The sequence below is a fragment of the Agelaius tricolor genome, unplaced genomic scaffold (genome assembly GCF_023055355.1).
Source record: "Agelaius tricolor isolate 1412-34295 unplaced genomic scaffold, bAgeTri1.0.p SCAF_34, whole genome shotgun sequence".
Taxonomy (NCBI): Eukaryota; Metazoa; Chordata; class Aves; order Passeriformes; family Icteridae; genus Agelaius; species Agelaius tricolor.
The window spans coordinates 6,113,351-6,130,271 of record NW_027269294.1 but is presented as its reverse complement, the minus strand read 5'-3'; positions in this window follow the sequence as shown (position 1 = coordinate 6,130,271).

The window sequence follows — 16,921 nt, the reverse complement described above, 5'->3', positions numbered from 1 at the left end:
CATGGTGTAGCCAAACAGCAGGGCAGGCTGAGCATCCTTATTTTTTCAAAAGAATCTTAAGAGGCCACAAAACAAAGAAGACAGCACACCATTCTTCTGTGCTGCAAGCACAAATCTTTCCCCAGCAAGAGGAATATACCCATATATATAAATGAAATTTTCTCTGCACTTGTAAAAGCATACATGCACTAAGTGATTAGAAAAAAGGATCTCAGATCTCTTATAGGTGAATCATACTTTTTTTTTCTCCTGACTTTGATTTAATAGGTTTTTTTGTGCCTGATCAGCCATTCATTTGCCATTATGTTTGGTACTATGAAATGAAAAAGTCCTATAGGAAAAAAGGGAGAAAAGCTGAAGTGCCCTGATGGAAACACACCAAATAAAACACCACTACAGGTTAGCAGCCTCTATATTTCTTCACCCTTGAGCCCACACCATGGGTAGGAAGTGAGGCCAAGCTCACTGGAAGGGAGGCCAAGCTACTGCACCTCTAACTTGCCAAGATGAGGAATGGAAGGAAAGAAGGTTTCAGGCTGGTTCAAGTTTTTTAACTGTGTTTTGTTTCCCTTTGTTTTTGTCTTTCCTTCTGGTTCCAGGAGTAGCTGAGAGAAAGATGAGCTTTCCTCAAAATGCTTATTTGCTTTTTCCGGGCTTAGCTCATGAGCTGCTGGGCTGAATTCCTGGGGCTCTGCTATCTGCTAGGAAGAATAATGTGTAGGAGGCAGCAATTATTTGTCAAGTACTGGCAATGTACTTGGCATGCTACAAGGCATGGATAGGAAAGCTTTGCCTACTCCGGAGAGCTGCAGTTTAGGTTACAGACCAAAATATGAAGACAAATCACACAGGGAGCAAACGTGGCTATTTTTAAAATCCTTTAACTTGGTGTTTTCAAGGAAGAGAGGACAGGTTTTTGTGTACCAAGACTGTGTTTGTTCTCTGGACAGGCCTGGTTGCAGCAGTTTAAAATTAAGAGAGGTCTGTTATGAAGCATTTAGGCAGTTATGAGAATGTGAGACTTGTGGAGAATTTTGTGCCATGGGTAAATGACTTGGGAATTAGAAAGCAAGGGTTAACTGTCAGATAATATGAATTGAGTTGCTGAAAAGAGGTGCAGTGAGTGAGAAGATTTGGACAGGAGTTAGTAGGAAGACAATCAGAAGGCTAAAGTATTTTTTCATCAGGTGAGAATTAAATTTTACAAAATCAACCCCCTCTTTTCTTTTCCTCCCATCTCCTCCCCTTCTGTCCCCTTTCATGTGCTTAATGACTCTGGTGGAACTGTGCTGTAGGTACAGCATATTGTGATTAAATGCTCTGTAATGCTCTCTGAGATACATTGGACCAACAAGTATAAATGGAATGCCAGTTGCATAAAATAAATCTGAATTCTTGCTGCACCATGGTGAGGCAGCTCAGTTACAGCTTCGACCACCCATGAATGCTCAGCACACAGCAGGGCTACTTTTGGACTTGCATCTCACCTATTATCTTGGTAGTAGGGTATGAATCTCTTTGAATGTGAAAGCCTGGTTTTGTTTAAGTGAGGAACATAAGAAAAGGCTCTTTCCTTATTTTGTTTTTTCCTTGGAGCAGATGAAAGGTGGATAGATGTGACTGTAAATTTTAGGAAGGAAAGAAGTGGAAAAAGGGTAATGCTTGCTGAGCAGAAATTTTATTTTCCCAGCCACGCTACCCAAATGTTAAGACTCCCCTGTACAAAGTGTCACTGCTTGGTCTATATAAATTCACTGTAAGAACAAAGGACACTTTCTGAAGGGAAACAAGACTGTATTTTGCCATTCAGCAACTAACAGAAGAAAGAGAATAGCTACTTCCTGCCAACATTCATACTCTGAAGATGTATGCATGAGGTGGTAGGTGAGCATTCAGTTCTTGCTGCAGCTGGCTCTTGGTGATGACTTATCCATCTTGTGGATAAACTGTATGAAAGCCTCAGACACAAAAGTGAGGGGCTGGCAGGTTAGCTCAAGGACAGTGATAATGATGATGGCAGCAGGGGTCACCTGGAAGCAACTGAGTAGAAGCAGTGTGGCTGTTGTGAGAGCGTGAGCTTGCTAGGATTGCTGGGAAAACAGGAATACATTTCAAGGACACATTTTCTGGGTCCTGCTAAGCTAGGAACCCTGTGCTGGCTCACACTGACTCCATTCTCCAGTCTGTATTAGTTCCACATTCATTGACTGCTGTTACTCTGACTCCTTTCTGTTTGGCTTTTCCTTTTCTGTTTGTGGAAATATCATTGATTCTCTACCTGCCCTTTCTGACCTTTTTTACCTTCCCAGCTGGGGAACGGTTCTTACAATCAGGATTTGATTTCCCCAAAATATTGATACCACACAGTCCTTGCTATCCTCTCACCTCTGGTCACAGCAGCCCATTGCCTGCCCTGCAATAACTCTGCGAACTGGAAGTGTGGCACAGTGGTTTTATGGTCTTGCTGTGTTCTGAGTTAGTGCTGCAAGGTCCTACTGTGCATATTTCCTATGGAGAGTTCAGGGATGGGACTGAATGTGGGATTGATTTCACTGCTCCCGCACTTGCCCATCTGCTGATGCTGAGGTTTCTCTCATGCTCTTCCTGAGAGATTAGTGGTGAACATGTCATCATCCCCACATTTAAATGAGCTGTTTCCTGAGGATTTGAAATGCCTTGGCCTAAAGTAATTTAATGAGAACAATAATTGCCTCATTTCCCACCACATAAGATCCCAATCCTCTTCTTGGCACAGGTATGGCATGTAGCAAATGTTTCTATAGAAGACTTAAACTATTCTGCTCTTTGAAGCCCTCTCATTGTTGGCTTTCTATTGCTGGAATAATTAAAAAAATTCTTAGTAAAATATGTTTGACCAGAGTGTAATTTAATACACTGCCTAGTGTACACTGTTGAAAAAGGATGAAGTTTTGTCCTGACAGCTAGAAGCATAAAACAGATACCTGACAGATTTTAGCTGCTTTGTGGATGCTGCACAAACTTTCAGAAGGATCTGCCTGTGCTGTGGAATTACAGGCTGTGTGACTTGGAAGGTTGCTTCTGTTCTGCTGCTGATGTCCTTTCATCTCAGCCAGCTGTCTGTGGTTGTCAGTCCCCTTCACCTCCTGTGCTCTGATTCTTGTGATGCATTTTGGCTTCTTTGTCTTCATTTTTAGCTGCCTCTCATTTTCTCATTTCTGGCCTTTAATTTCATCTGTGGTAACACAGAGAGGCTAATTCCATTTCTTTGGACTGTTTCATCTTGAGACCAACTTCTGGCACCACCAATGACATGGAGAGTTTTTACTTTATCCTGCAGCACATGTTATGAGTCTCTCTCCTTTTTAACCACATTGTTTCAGTCTTTATTGCTGTTTTATGTCCTATGACAACCTTAAAATACAGAGTTGTTGACTTGCCTGATGCCCAGGAGCTCTTCTGGCCTCCACTGTTGACCCCAAAACACGTTTTCCCTGTAATCTCCTTTTGCTGAAGGGCTCAAGCAGAGTCTGTCACATGCAGAGACAGAGAATGTTGTGCCTATATGGGAACAGCTAGGGCTTGGTGGTCACCTTACAAATATCTAAGGCACAAATTTTCAGGATGGCCATTCCCAAGGAAAGGAGTGCCTTGGGGCTCAACACTCCTTGGAATAACTCCTAAGAAAAATTAGGCTACAAGTCAGTAAGTATTTGTTTACAAATCCTAAACAGATGGCACACACATACACACATACTTGTATGAACAGAAGGGAGTGGAGAAAACCTCAACATATTCTCCAAGCAGCATTTAATTCAGATTTGGTGGTTTCCTTTACTCCATATGACTCAACTGACAAGTTGGCAAATGCCTGGCAGCATTCATAACTGAGGGCTCTGTTTTCACTAGGTCTTTAAGTCTTCAGGTTACACTCACTGAGTGGAGCCTGCAGCAGGCGGATTCCTTTTCTGTGTTTGGTCCCTGTACACCTTTTGAATCATTTCAGTGGCAAGATTTTCCCCTGACCTGCTAATTTATCATTCATTAACTCAAGAAAAGATTTTACCTTTCTTCCTAACAAGCCATTGCTTACTGCCTTATGCTTTGCAAGTGCCAATTCCTCTTGTTCATCGTTTGGACACTTCTTAATTGCCCAGCCAGGTAAAAATCTTTTCCATCCTGATGTTAGTAACTCTTTAAGGTGTAATTCTGCTCCCTGATGCATCCTAGAGCTTGGAGTATCCAAATCCCAGACAGAAGCTTAATTTGATGACCGTATTTTATAGACTACTATAGTTGTAATTGATTCAAACAACTTGTTACTGGCTCTTTTTGAGATCAAGCCCAAAGGTAATCAATAACTCAGTAGTATTAATAGATGTGAGTTGCTTTGACTCCTTACTTCCTCTAAATTTAGGCTTTTGAGAAACACCCTAACAAATTCCTATCCTTTCTCTCTCCCTCTTTAACATACTAATAACCTTTTTTCTTTCTGCTAATGCTTTTTCCTTTCTTGCACTCACTTCTTTACTCTTTCTTCTTCCCTATTTCCTGTCTTACTTCTTTTTCCTAATCTATTCCCAGCTGCCAGACTCTGATTCATGATCCCTTTGAGATGAAGCTGCATTGGCTGAGGAGATGTGGGGGAGGCCATCTCCTCAGCCCTTTAACTCCAGCAGGGAATGGGAATCAGAGCTCTCTGTTGCTGTAGTTCAGTCTCACATAGTAATGTAAACTGGAGCTGATGGCAGCTCCATTAATGTGACAGCCTGAGCTGCCTCAGCTGAGCAGTAGATGTACCACCTGTTCTGCTGCTGCTGCTGTGGTGGGGATTGCAGCCTTTGGAAGAGTCAAGGAATAGGTAACTGTGCATTCTCCTTCCTCTCCTTCCTGAGCTGCCAGAGCATGAGAGTCAGGGTCCTTGGCTTTCCTTTCTTCCAAAATTTGATTTTACAGCTTCTTCAAAATGATCATTCCTTGCACAGTCTCATGGTCCAAGACCACTAAGTAAAAACATCCATTCTCACCTCAAACCACCCTACCTGAGCACTGAGCACAGGAAAAATAAACCCCTTGGCTGAAGTCTGCTGCTGTGTACCTCCAGAGGTGGAAATGAAAACCCAGCAAATTCTTCATCTGCACTAAATTAAGGACTATTGTGACATTGCTGTCTTCCCCTCATATTCCCTGTTATCATCCCCTCCCAGCTGTCAGAGATGGGATGGAGCAAATGGTCTTTAAGGTCCCTTCCAACCCTATTCATTCTAGAGTTCCATGATTCTCCAGAGGTGGCATTGCATGGCCAACAAAACAAAGCTCTTCTTAGCTGCCCTGTTTCCCTCTTCAGCCAAATTAACCCCATAGCACTGTTGATACATTAAATATAACAAGCTTGCACGATTTTATTACCCTCTTTTTTTATTGTTTAGGCTGAGCTATGGGTACTTGATTTCTCCCTGCCCAGTGCCTGTGAGGAGCCTTGCACCCCTCTGGCCATGTCCCTGTGCCTCAGGCTGGTGTTAAAATCACAGCTGAGGTTAACAGATCCTTTGGGGTGTGTTGAAGTGAAACACCACTGTGTATGCATATATAAATATAAGCCAGGTTCATTCTGGAACAACTTGGTTGCAAAGCAAAGGAGGTGTGTAGCCATTTTGGTTAATACAATTGGAAATATGGCAACTTAACATGTGTAAAAATACCACTTCAGAGATGTAAGGTTCAAAGTGGGTATAAGGAACAACTTTTTAATCCTGGGGGCAGGCAGGCAGCAGAACAGGCTGCTCACAGAGGCTTTGCAGTCCTTCATCCTTGGGAATGTTCAGAAATTGGCTGGATCATCCTGGTGTACCTTCAGAGCTGACCCTGTTTGGAGCAAGAGGTTGGATCACAGCACCCCTGAGGTACTTTCCAACCTGAATTTTCTTGTGCTTCTTGTGTCTCCTGTTCTCTGAGGCTGCTCTATTTACCTCACCATATCAAATTAGTAGAGAATAATAAATTAAAATCAATGGTTTACTCTGAGAAAAAAGGAAGTGGCAAGAAGCAGGGATTGAATATGTCTTATTATTTGATTATCTTATAAATGGAGTCTTCATGAGTGTAGTACAGAGGTAAGGGAAAAAATTAAAAAGAAAATGTGAACATTTTAATTCTGTTTCTTCCCATATGTTCTGATGCATTTTCCTAGGTTCAATATGTACTGGTTGGCTGCTGTCATTTAAATTCTTTTATGAACCACAAGTAAATGGTATCTGGGTTTATTTTGCACTTTGTGTGTGGAGGCCGATAGAAGGAGACTATTCAGGATATGGTTGCTGTTCAGCATGCTTAATTGTTTGTAATTGTTTTTTTTTTTTAAATTTTCCCTTATTTTTACTTATTATTTCTGATACTTATGCAGAAAAATGAGATGGTTCAGCTCCTCTTTTATGTAGTCAGAATACCTATTTTATTTTCTGAAGAAGAAGAAAAAAGAGAAAGTACCAAGAATTAAGTTCAGATGACAGATGTTTCCGTGGCTAAACTCTCAGTTTGGTTTAAATAACAGAGAGAGGAGGAGGAAGGAATGTAACCTTTTAAGCTTTTCTTGTTTACAGATACGAGGAGAGAGAACAGTAAATAAGTCTGAGCTCCAGTATGCCTTGGAAAAATCACATGATATATCACCACCATATGGAAGCCTGCATGCCCTTTCCCACAGGGAAATGGCACTGGGAAGGGATTGATAGGCTGCTAGCTCATAATGCACTAATATTTGCAATGGGTTACCAACTTTGCTGTAACTGTTCCTAAAATTCCCTCTGGAGCAGCACCAAGGGTGGCACTGGTTGTGTTGCTTGATTTTCATTCAGTTTGCTGAGCACTCCAGGCAGTGCAGGGATTGTTCAAATCCTGCAAGAAATCACAGTGCTCTTGAGAAATGTTTATTCCATATTTAATTCAGTGGCTGTTTCTGGAAAATATGAACTATAAACCCATCTGTAGTGTCACCACAAGGTGTGGTGGGACTGCGTGCAGCCCTTGGCTGTTAGATAGTGAAGATAATTTAATTGCAAGTGCTTGGACAAGGTATTGTCCCTTTTGTAGGGACAATAAACTTTCTAGGTCTGCTGGAGCATTTGATTTGAGATTTAAACATGAGTGCTCACCAGCAGTGAGTTAAAATATATTTAGTGTCACTGCATTTTTGGAAACAATTAATTTCAACAATTTGATCACCACTTATTTGCCAAGAAATTTGTTAGGAAGCAACTGAGGAGCCAAGAGCCAGATGTATTGTTTTCATGGTGCAAAATTGCCATGATTTAGTTATTTTTACTTTATTTTGACATGGTTAAGCCATGTCTTCAATTCCAGGAAATGGTGCATTTGCTATCAAGCTTTCAAATTGCAATTATATATTTTAGCTAATAAAATTATCTCTGGTAAAGAACATGGGATGGTTTAAAGAAAAACCAAGGATGAGAATCTGAACTACAACAGCTGAAACTTGAAACAAAAGCATCATTGTAACAGTTCAAATAAATTGTTGGTAGAGTGCACATAGAGTAAATCAGGTCTGTAAAATAAATGAAAATAAATTCTGTCCCAATTTTCCCTGTGATTTGGGCTCTATATGAGCTAGAAATGTGGGATATTTCCTTCAAATATATGTTATGGCACCCAAATTTTTAAGATGTGCCTTCTAGGTTTTTGTTGATTTTAGGTGTGTTCACCTGCCTCTTTTAGGCCTCATTCTGCACCTTAGTTTTGTGCCTGTGTTTAGTCTGATTTCCACAAATATGTGTTACTTGAAGCATGTGTGTAAATAGTCACTGTAAAGCTCAAGTTTTTTATTAAAGAGGCTGATAAAGGTTCAAAACCATAAGGTGAGTGTGTTATACTGCAGATTGTTGTGGGTTTAGCCACCTCCTGAGGTCATTGGTGCCTAATGCTGTAAAGAAAACCTTGTTAGAGTGTGAACTCTTGTGGCTCTAATGATTTTATGTGTCATGTAAGCTGCTGCATGAAAAAAATGGACGTAATCCTGGTTAATTCTCAGTGTACAATTGTGTAAAGTATACCTAGAAGCCAGGTTTGCAGAAGGAGGTAATAGCTGGGGTGATAAAACTAGAAAAAGCAGCCAAGTATGAGAGGTCAGAGACTTTTAATCTACAGCGGAAAAGCTTTTCAGATTCACAGAGTTTGCCAAGTGGTCTTGTACAATGCACATCCCTCTCTAGAAAACATGATTCCTAACCTTTCTAAAGAGAGCTAATTTCAATTTTAAAATAATCAGGCTAAGTTCCATTGGACTCCTTTCATGGCAATGCTGATTTCTGTCATGGTGAAAATGCTGCCGGAGCCAAGTTAGGATTTTGTGTGTGTAGGAGGAATACCCTTGAAGCAGAGGTTTGTACCTGACAACATTTGGGGTACATTTTTAGAATAGGATATAGGATCTACCTTTTGGATTGCAATTTAACTTTTTTTCCTGTTCTAATAGTTGCTACTGTTACTGCTTTCCATTCAACGTGTTCTCTGCAAGGAAATATAGACAACTGACATTCTTGACTTTTACCTCTTTTTATGTTTTAAGCCTGATCTACCACCTCAGTGGTGGTAGTACTTGTGAGTGCTGGAAAAATCTCTTGCAGGTAGCTACTTGAAGCTTGGGACAGGCAAAAGGTAGGGGGGGGGAGAGTTCCTTCTGAGCTGCTTCAGAAGGAAAATGGAGCTAAAGACCACCTCATTCATATGTGGGAGAAAAGCAGGGAAGGACCTCAGTGCACAGCAGAGAGAGCTTTAAATGGTCATTTGAGGTACATATGTATACAGAAGCAACTGAAAAAAAATCACGTGTGTAGCGTTTATTTTATATAGTGTAAGGCAAATTAATCAGCAACAAAATCTAGATGACTGCTATCTTGTGTATATATATGCTTCAAGCCTATAACTCCTGATGAAGCTCTTTTGGCTTCATGAATAAAACTCCACAATGGACTCGGTGGCAGTGGGACAGAAAAGTGTGATGGCAGTGCAGGGGATTGCTTCATATGGCAGAAAATAAAGCTCTGGCTGGAGAGGGGATTTGCAGAGCATTGTGCCAGTGTGTTTCAGTGATCCAGAGCCCTGATTTAGCCATCAAAAGGGATTCCTGATAACATTTCTGCATTGCTGATACCTGTACTTGCCATATAATTTTCCCCAATGAAGAGAAGCCTGGGAAAAGTTAAACGGAGGTATGTGATCAGTGGCTGGGTTTTATTGATGATTATGGCATATGAGCATTCATGGAGCCAGATTCATGGCAGCTTTCTTCTTGGCAGCATTAAGGATTCATGTAGATGAGCCTGTAAAGCTGGTTTGGGGATCTCATTAAAAAATTCAGTTGATTTTAGTGTGGCATTAAGTAACTAAAGAGTCTGAAGTCAATCACTTCAGCACACCTTTAAAATACTGATATATTTCCTTTGTGTTGCTGAGAGATGTGGAAATTTTATTCTGGGAGTGAGATGAAAATCCTCTGGAAAAAGAAGGTGTCCTTTATATTAAAAAGAAAAAACCTAAAAGCATTTGATTTTCCTTGCAATAACCCTCCACTCCAAATCTGTAACCGTGGTATTTCTTGTTCTCCGGTATAAAATAGAGCTGATCTTCACTGTACACAGTCCCTGAACAATTTTACCATTAGCTCTTTCCTAGGCTCATTTTATGAAGATATTCATTGATCTTCAAAAATACAAAACAACTCTCTGCTGTATGAAGCCATTTGTGCCTTGCTGATTCGTTTCTTTAAGGACAGGGTTTCTGTGCCCTCAAAAAAAAGCTTAATTAGACATCAGAGCAGCTTTGACTGCTGTGCAATCTTCAGATCTTTGTGAAGACAAGTTGGATGTCTTGCTATGGACCTACTGTAGGTTTTCACCTTTATAGATTTGTTTGTTCTTTAGGCCTCTGTTGCTGATGCCTATGAAAAGAACCAACCAAACTGTGCTGCTTTTTTTATTTTATCATGGAAACAAGCTGGCAGAGGCCGGGTCTCTGATGTAAATTTTGTCACAGGAGGGCTTCTGAGACAGAAAGTGCTCTGGGCTTTAGCAAATGAAATCCTCATGCCATTGCAGTTTGAGAACATTTGAAGCAAGTACACTTTATTTCCCAGAGTTTTTGGTAAAATTTCAGATTATAAATTGGACAGGAACTTCAAGGTGATTCTGAGCTACTCATTCTGTGGTGTTATGACTTAAAAGTCTTCTTGAAGGCTCTGAAGAGAAAAAAGAGAATCTTCAGCCCCCCCTATTTTCTCATCTCCAGCTACCATGGGGATGTGTAATATTGTTCTGTTCTTCTAGGCTCTAGTAAGACAAAAATCTAGAAATCACTTAGGTCTGTTTGGAAGGAGCCTGGTTGCTTTTATTTAATTTAAGTGTGTTTTTCCAATGCTTTTGGGAATTTTTTTCTTGCAGTTTTTGTGGCTGGTTAGTCTCCAACTCAGTCTAGACAGCCAGGAGTGCATGTCTTGTCATTCTTCCTGCCAGTTCGTGGTATTTGTAAAGCATTCTTCACAAGATGGCATGAATAACACTTTCTTTCAGATTTTCAGTCTGTCTTGGACTTGACCTCTGGTGTTCTTGGTTTTATACAGGGTTAGTAACCTCTGTTTCACTAAGATAAGCAAAGAACACAGACATGTGTGTTTTCTCTGCAATTTCTAATTCAATTTACATGCTGGAGCTTAACTTGGATTTAGATGCTAAACTTGTGTGGACGTAGAAAGGCTTTCTAAAAATTTTGAACTTCACAGCTGTACTTATCATCAGAGACTGCCAGTCAAATGAGACTGTTTTGGTTTCTCTGAAGTGACCCTTGTTTGAGTTTGTCAGTGGATTCTGTGAAACTGAGTTGGAAATCCAGGACCTGTCTGTTTGAAAGGCTGCATTTCCATGAGATGGTCAATTTCTGTCTAGGGCAATCCTCTTCGTGTAGATTTTCTTGTTTGTTTTTGTTTTTAAAAGCCCTGTGATACAACGCATCAGTGTACTAAAATTCTACTTTTAAGGGTTCACTTTTATCTTGAGAACCTTTTCTGGAACAAGCATATTTCACTACCCACAGACAGCATAAATAATGACCTGAGTAATTGCAAGTAGTTGCTGGATGAATATAATAAGGATAATGCACTCATGTGCTATGTGGGTTATTAGATACATAGAACTACCATCAATGTGTATACCTATAAAAATCACTTATTTTCTTTACCTTTGGGGTTTCTGTGCTTCTGTGGAACTTTCCATAGGTATTTCCTGGCTGTTGCTTCATGGGTCCTATTGGTGGGAAGGGCTTCTCCCTGCTCTGTAGTAAATGTAGCCAGTGGCTCACTGTGCTTGGCCTTGCACCAGGGAAGCTTTCTTCTCTCAGCTTTTTTAAACAGAATGTGAGATTGGTGCTGTGTGTGATTCAGTGCACTGTGGAAGTCTCAATACTTCACTTCTAGAAGTCCTCAAGATATGGAGTGCAGACTTCAGTGAGCAGTTAATTGCACACAGGAGAATGTCAAAATAGACACCCTTTGACATGTGTTTCAAAGCATGTATTTTGTTAGAGCAGGATCTTACAGCCTTTGTATGTGCATTGCTGGATTTTCTGGTGGAGATTCAGCATCTCTGTCTTGACAAATGCTGCCTGTGCTTGTGGTACTGTTGTTTGGCATCTAACCTGCTGGATGGATCCTGTTTAAATTCAGGGAATAGCTCTGTGAGCAAGTTACTGTCTGCTTAGCTGCAACATGAGCTGTTTCAGACTGTGAACTGTCTAAGTTTTAGTTTAAAGATTTGCTCCTTTAAGTAACTCTGCATTTTCCATGGGGTAGGAACATGCTTATGGTCACTTTTCACTGAGCAGGTTACACAGTACCTTATGGCTGTGTCTGTACCCCAAATCTGTGGGACTTGCCCTCTTTCAGCTGAATTAAGTTGCATGAAGTTTTGAAGAAGTTTTTAGGGTCATGCTTAGATGCAGAAATAGAGTGGGCAGTGAAATGTCCAGTAAAAGCCAACTGAAGTAAACCAGTTAAGCACATTGAGTAGCTGCAGGATTCTGTATATGCCTGTGATCTCATTTACCTACATTAATAAAGACTTCTGCCTCACAGGAAAACCTTCTGAATTCTAGGTGCCTAAAGGCAGGCTTTCTTACCTATGTAGGAATGAACTTTTCATTGTAGTAAATCATCTAAGCTCCAAGGAGCTCTCCTCTTAGAGCTGATAGCTCACTCATCTTGATAACTCTACTTGAGCTAAAACCAGTGTCTTTTTTTTTGTTGGTTTTGCTCTCTCATTCCCCTGTCCCCAGTCAAGTGCCTGAACACAATGTACACCAATTAATTGATGGCAAGTTCCAATTAGAAGTCCAAAGCAGACTTCAGAGTCTGATGCAAGTGAGACTGGAATCAGATTGTGAACAGAATTCAGGTGATGTAACAGCATTTAAGGAGGCAATAGCTGCAGTTGTTAGCAAGGCAGTTGCCTCCCACCCCCAGCTTTTAAATTTTTGATGCTTGAAACTGATTCCAACATCCAGTTATGAGAAGGCTGTATGGGCTGTTGATTTCATTGTGCAGGTGAGATGTCTTAAGCTCTGTGGAAGTGACCTTCTGCTTTTTCACAGATTTCTTGTGCAAGCCAGAGACAAACTCCCGTATCCTAACAAAAATATATGAAAACAATCAAGCAAGTCTATGACCCAGTTGCATTTCAAAGCTATTATTTTCACCTTCCAGAAGCAGCTTTCATTTATCAGTGGTAACCAGCCATCAAAATTACAATAAAAAGTGTGAGGAGGGGAAACAGTGGTGATGAATTTCAAGCTTTTGCTTGGAAATTTTCCTCAAAGACTATCACAGTGATGAAATGCCATCAAGCCACAACACTACTGAACCTGTTGCCTTCTGCTTCAGGAATACACTGAAAAAACAGCTATGTTCCCATCCTTGCTGTTGAAACTAATGGTTAGCTATTGCCAATTCCTTTTTCTCCTGTTCTAACAGGAGAACTCAAAATTTCTCTGTCAGATATAAGTTGGAAATGAATCTGACATTTAAAATCATTTCCTTGCCAAAGCCTAAGCTGAAAAAAATAAAACCCTTTGAGCAGACTCTAATTAGATGTCAAATTTAGAAGCCTAACAGAATGCACAATCCAGTAGACAAATTATAATTGATTATAATATGTATAATTGATGCTGCCTCAGAGTAACTTTCAAGTGGACAGACACCTGTGAGGTGTGACACCCTGCTTGCATTGCATGCTTTTATTGGTCTAGGTGAGAAAGGAAGTGTGTCACTGTACCCTTTTACAGTATTCTCATTTTACAGTAAAAATGTGCAAAACACCCTATACTTTTCCCTCAGGTTGTGAATGGAAACATGTTTTATTATTGCACTTTACAATGGTTGTGTTCTTTGAGAATGAGCTAGTTCCCTCCTATGGCTGTAGGAGTGAATGGTGTTTGAAGAGGCAAGCTTCTGCTTTATTATTGTACTTTTAAAGATATCGCAATGCAGTCAAGGTAGTAAAATTCCTTTTGTGATAATATTTAACTGTATTAGCTGATTAGCTGCACAGGCCTCTTTACTCATACATGACTCCAATGGGTCATGTCTTTGTTATCCTCCCTTTTTCACAGTTGACTTTATTTCTATGTCTCTTTGGTGTACTGTCTTCATTTCCGAATCCTTCCCCTTACTTTTTTTCCTTTAAGTTTTATGTTTGTTCTGCATATTTTAAGATGATTTCATTTTGATTTATCCAAAGGGTTGAATGGAAAAACTGTTATTTTTGTGGGATAGATGAAGTATGCAAACAGTTAACAAATCACTTACATTATGCTCATAGGACTATCTAGGGGCAAAGAGCAGACTATACAGTCTCAATAGTGAGCAAATTGTCCCAAAAAATCCATTGAAATGTTGTTTTTAAAGAGTAAATAATTATGGAAAGAGTGACTTGCTGTGCTGATCTCATTCCACTAAAGTTCAGCCTAGGGTTAAAAACTGTCTCATTTGTTTAGTGCTGTGATTGGTAATAACAATTCTGTCTGATGCTCTGTTTCTATGGAGGGATGTTTCCTTTCCTTTTGTTTGATAACTCACTTCATTTTTAGTTCAGTTGAATTGTCTGAAAACTGTTGGGAAGTTTTGTCATGGCCAGGGATACCTGTAGTGATGAGATCCCCTCCATTAACCAGTACACCTCCATTGGAGTGTGCAAGCAGCTTCTGACAGTGACAGAGAGGAATTCCTACTCTAATATTAACCATTAGGAAAAAAAAACCAAAAAGAAAATCAGGCATAAAGAAATGTTTCATCCCCATGAGTTTGTCTTCCTGGCCTTTTGAATGGATTTCTTGACTTAAGCTGTTTAGCAGATTGACTTGCTTAAGAAACACAAGTGGTTTCTAGCTGACACATAGGATTTTATGAAGTGATTGATCACAGCTGCCAATTGCCAAGGTCACTGGGATGTTCTGTCTTGGCACTCCCCACAGTATGTGCATGAGACAGAGGGACCTGAGGGAAGTGGCACTGGAGGGGGTGGATGGTTTGCAATTCAGTTCATGTGACTTTAAAATATCCTAAGTGCAAATGTGCCTGCTTTGTGAAGACAAACTTTGTATTGGTCAGCCTTTTACTGTATATTGAGGTTTTTTAAATTATTATTTGGTGTGTGTGTTTATTCTGCTAAGTTTTCAAAGTAAAAATCAGAAGCCTGGTGAAAGAATGGGAGAAGAAATATGGAATAACTGTTGTGTGCATTTTTTCCATCATTATTCCTAAGTAAAAAAAAAAAAAAGGCCATTTAACTTTTGTGATTTGTCAGCTTCTATAAGGGAGGGAGGCAAGAAATCAGGGATTTCATCTTTCTCTTGTTGAATTCAAAGGGAATTTACCATTAATTTCTGTTGGAGAACAATCATGCCCTAAGTCAACAGATGAAATAAATAATGCTTAAGTCTGTAGCTTTCTTTTAATTGCTGATTATTTGTTGTCATTCGGTGGGTTGGAGATTTGCAGATCAGATCTTTTACTACCAAGTGTTGCTGTGGACTTGAAGTAAAAATCTTGAACAACTACTCTGTGACCACCTTTACCCCTCAAAAAACAGAGAAAATAATTTCATCTATTCCTCATACTCAGAAAAAGAGCCCGCAAAAGATGCAGGTGTTTGGGAATGTTGTGAGATAGAATGGGGAGGCCTAGTTTGCAGCAGTTATGTAGTGGCCTAGGCATATTTAATCACCAGAAGGGCAGAAAAATAAGGAGGATGCAGACATAGCTAACTGAAGTATGTTTGATCTTTGTTAGATATGATGTTCAGTGATTTGAGCCACATTTGTGATACACATGGCCTCATCCAGTGCTATTTCAATCAAGAGTCTATCAGCAGGCTTTGCTGTAAGAATGGAAAAGTCACATGAAGTAGTGACAAAACTATAAAGAAGTAATTTTCTGCTGTTAACAGTATTTTCTTGAACTGGGAGATGCTTGTCCTGTGGTTCCAAGACTCCTCTTACTCCTTATTATGTGTTTGGTCTCAATAATTCCAGTGGGAACCAGGATCTGAAACTTTAGGAAACTCCCTATACACTTAAAAACCACCCAGTATCAAACAGTTATTAAAGCCCTTTGAGTTCCCAGCATAAAAACACTCCTAGCAAAATAAGTTTTATTGGAAACAGAGCTATTTGTAGTTCTGGCCTGAAACTGAGCCTCTTTGTAAACTTTACATAGGGCTAGGAAGTGGCTGACATGAAAAAATCCCAAACATTTGAGATAGCACAATTTTACATTAGGTAAGAGCACACTTGTCTGTTTATACAAAAGAGTGGGTAAAGGAAAAAGAGTATCCCAGGCTCCTATGCCTGCTCTCTTTGTATAACTGGGGATAGAAGGATGGCAGTTGTGCACCATTGCTAAAATAACAGCAAAGGCATAAAGTTAAGGAAGATTTATCTTTGTTCTGAGATGATTGAGTGACTATATTTTTTTTTCTCTGAGCAGTGAGCTGTTGAGTGGTTATACCACTAAGAACCAGCCCATGCAGCTTGTGAACCCCAGAATTTTCTGTAAGCCTTCCTAGCTGTCTCTGATCATAGCTATATAAAATTACTCTTTGCCTAGAACTGATTTTTTTATATTTTTAAAAAGCAGACAGCCTTTCCTACATGAAGTGTACAGTTTTTCAACAGAATTTGCTCTGAAGGGAGGGCAGTAGAACCCTGAAGGAAAAGTTTTTAAGTGGTCAGGATGGAAGCACATGATATATGTGGGCCTTGCTCTACAGAGACTCCACACTGGCCTGCCAAAATGAAGCAGGAAATGGAAACAGAGAAGAAAAATTCTTGGCTTGTGAGTCAGACTTGAGGGTTAAGTCACAGCCAAGCCATGGATGTCCCCTAAATCTTTCTAGATAGGATTGTGGAAATTGGATGTGATGGAACAGAGCTCTTGGTCTGTGGCAAGTCCTTGTCTGGAGCTGTATGAGGTTTTATCTGAAAGGCTTGTCCAAAATATCCATGTTTCTCTGTCCCAAGCTGAACTGTAGAAATGTTGCTGATGTCATTGAAACCCAGAGGGAAGGCTGCTTTAGAGGCACCTTGCAGGATAATATTCTGAGATAATTTTGCTTTTCATGCCTTGATCTGAACTCCTGCTGCTCATTAACACAAGACTCAGGGTGCCAGAGATCTGTCAGAGAGGAGGGTCTACCTTAGCTGGAAAACTGTGTGAATCCACCACCTGCATGTACCCGGCTAAAAAGCAAAGTAGCACCAGAAACCAGAGACTCAAATTATGTCTGCTAGTGATTTGAGAGCCACAGTATTTAAGGAAAAAAAAAAAGGTGAGCTGATTTTGATGAAATGAGCTGATTTTCCTGAAACCAGCTGTCCTGACAGATTG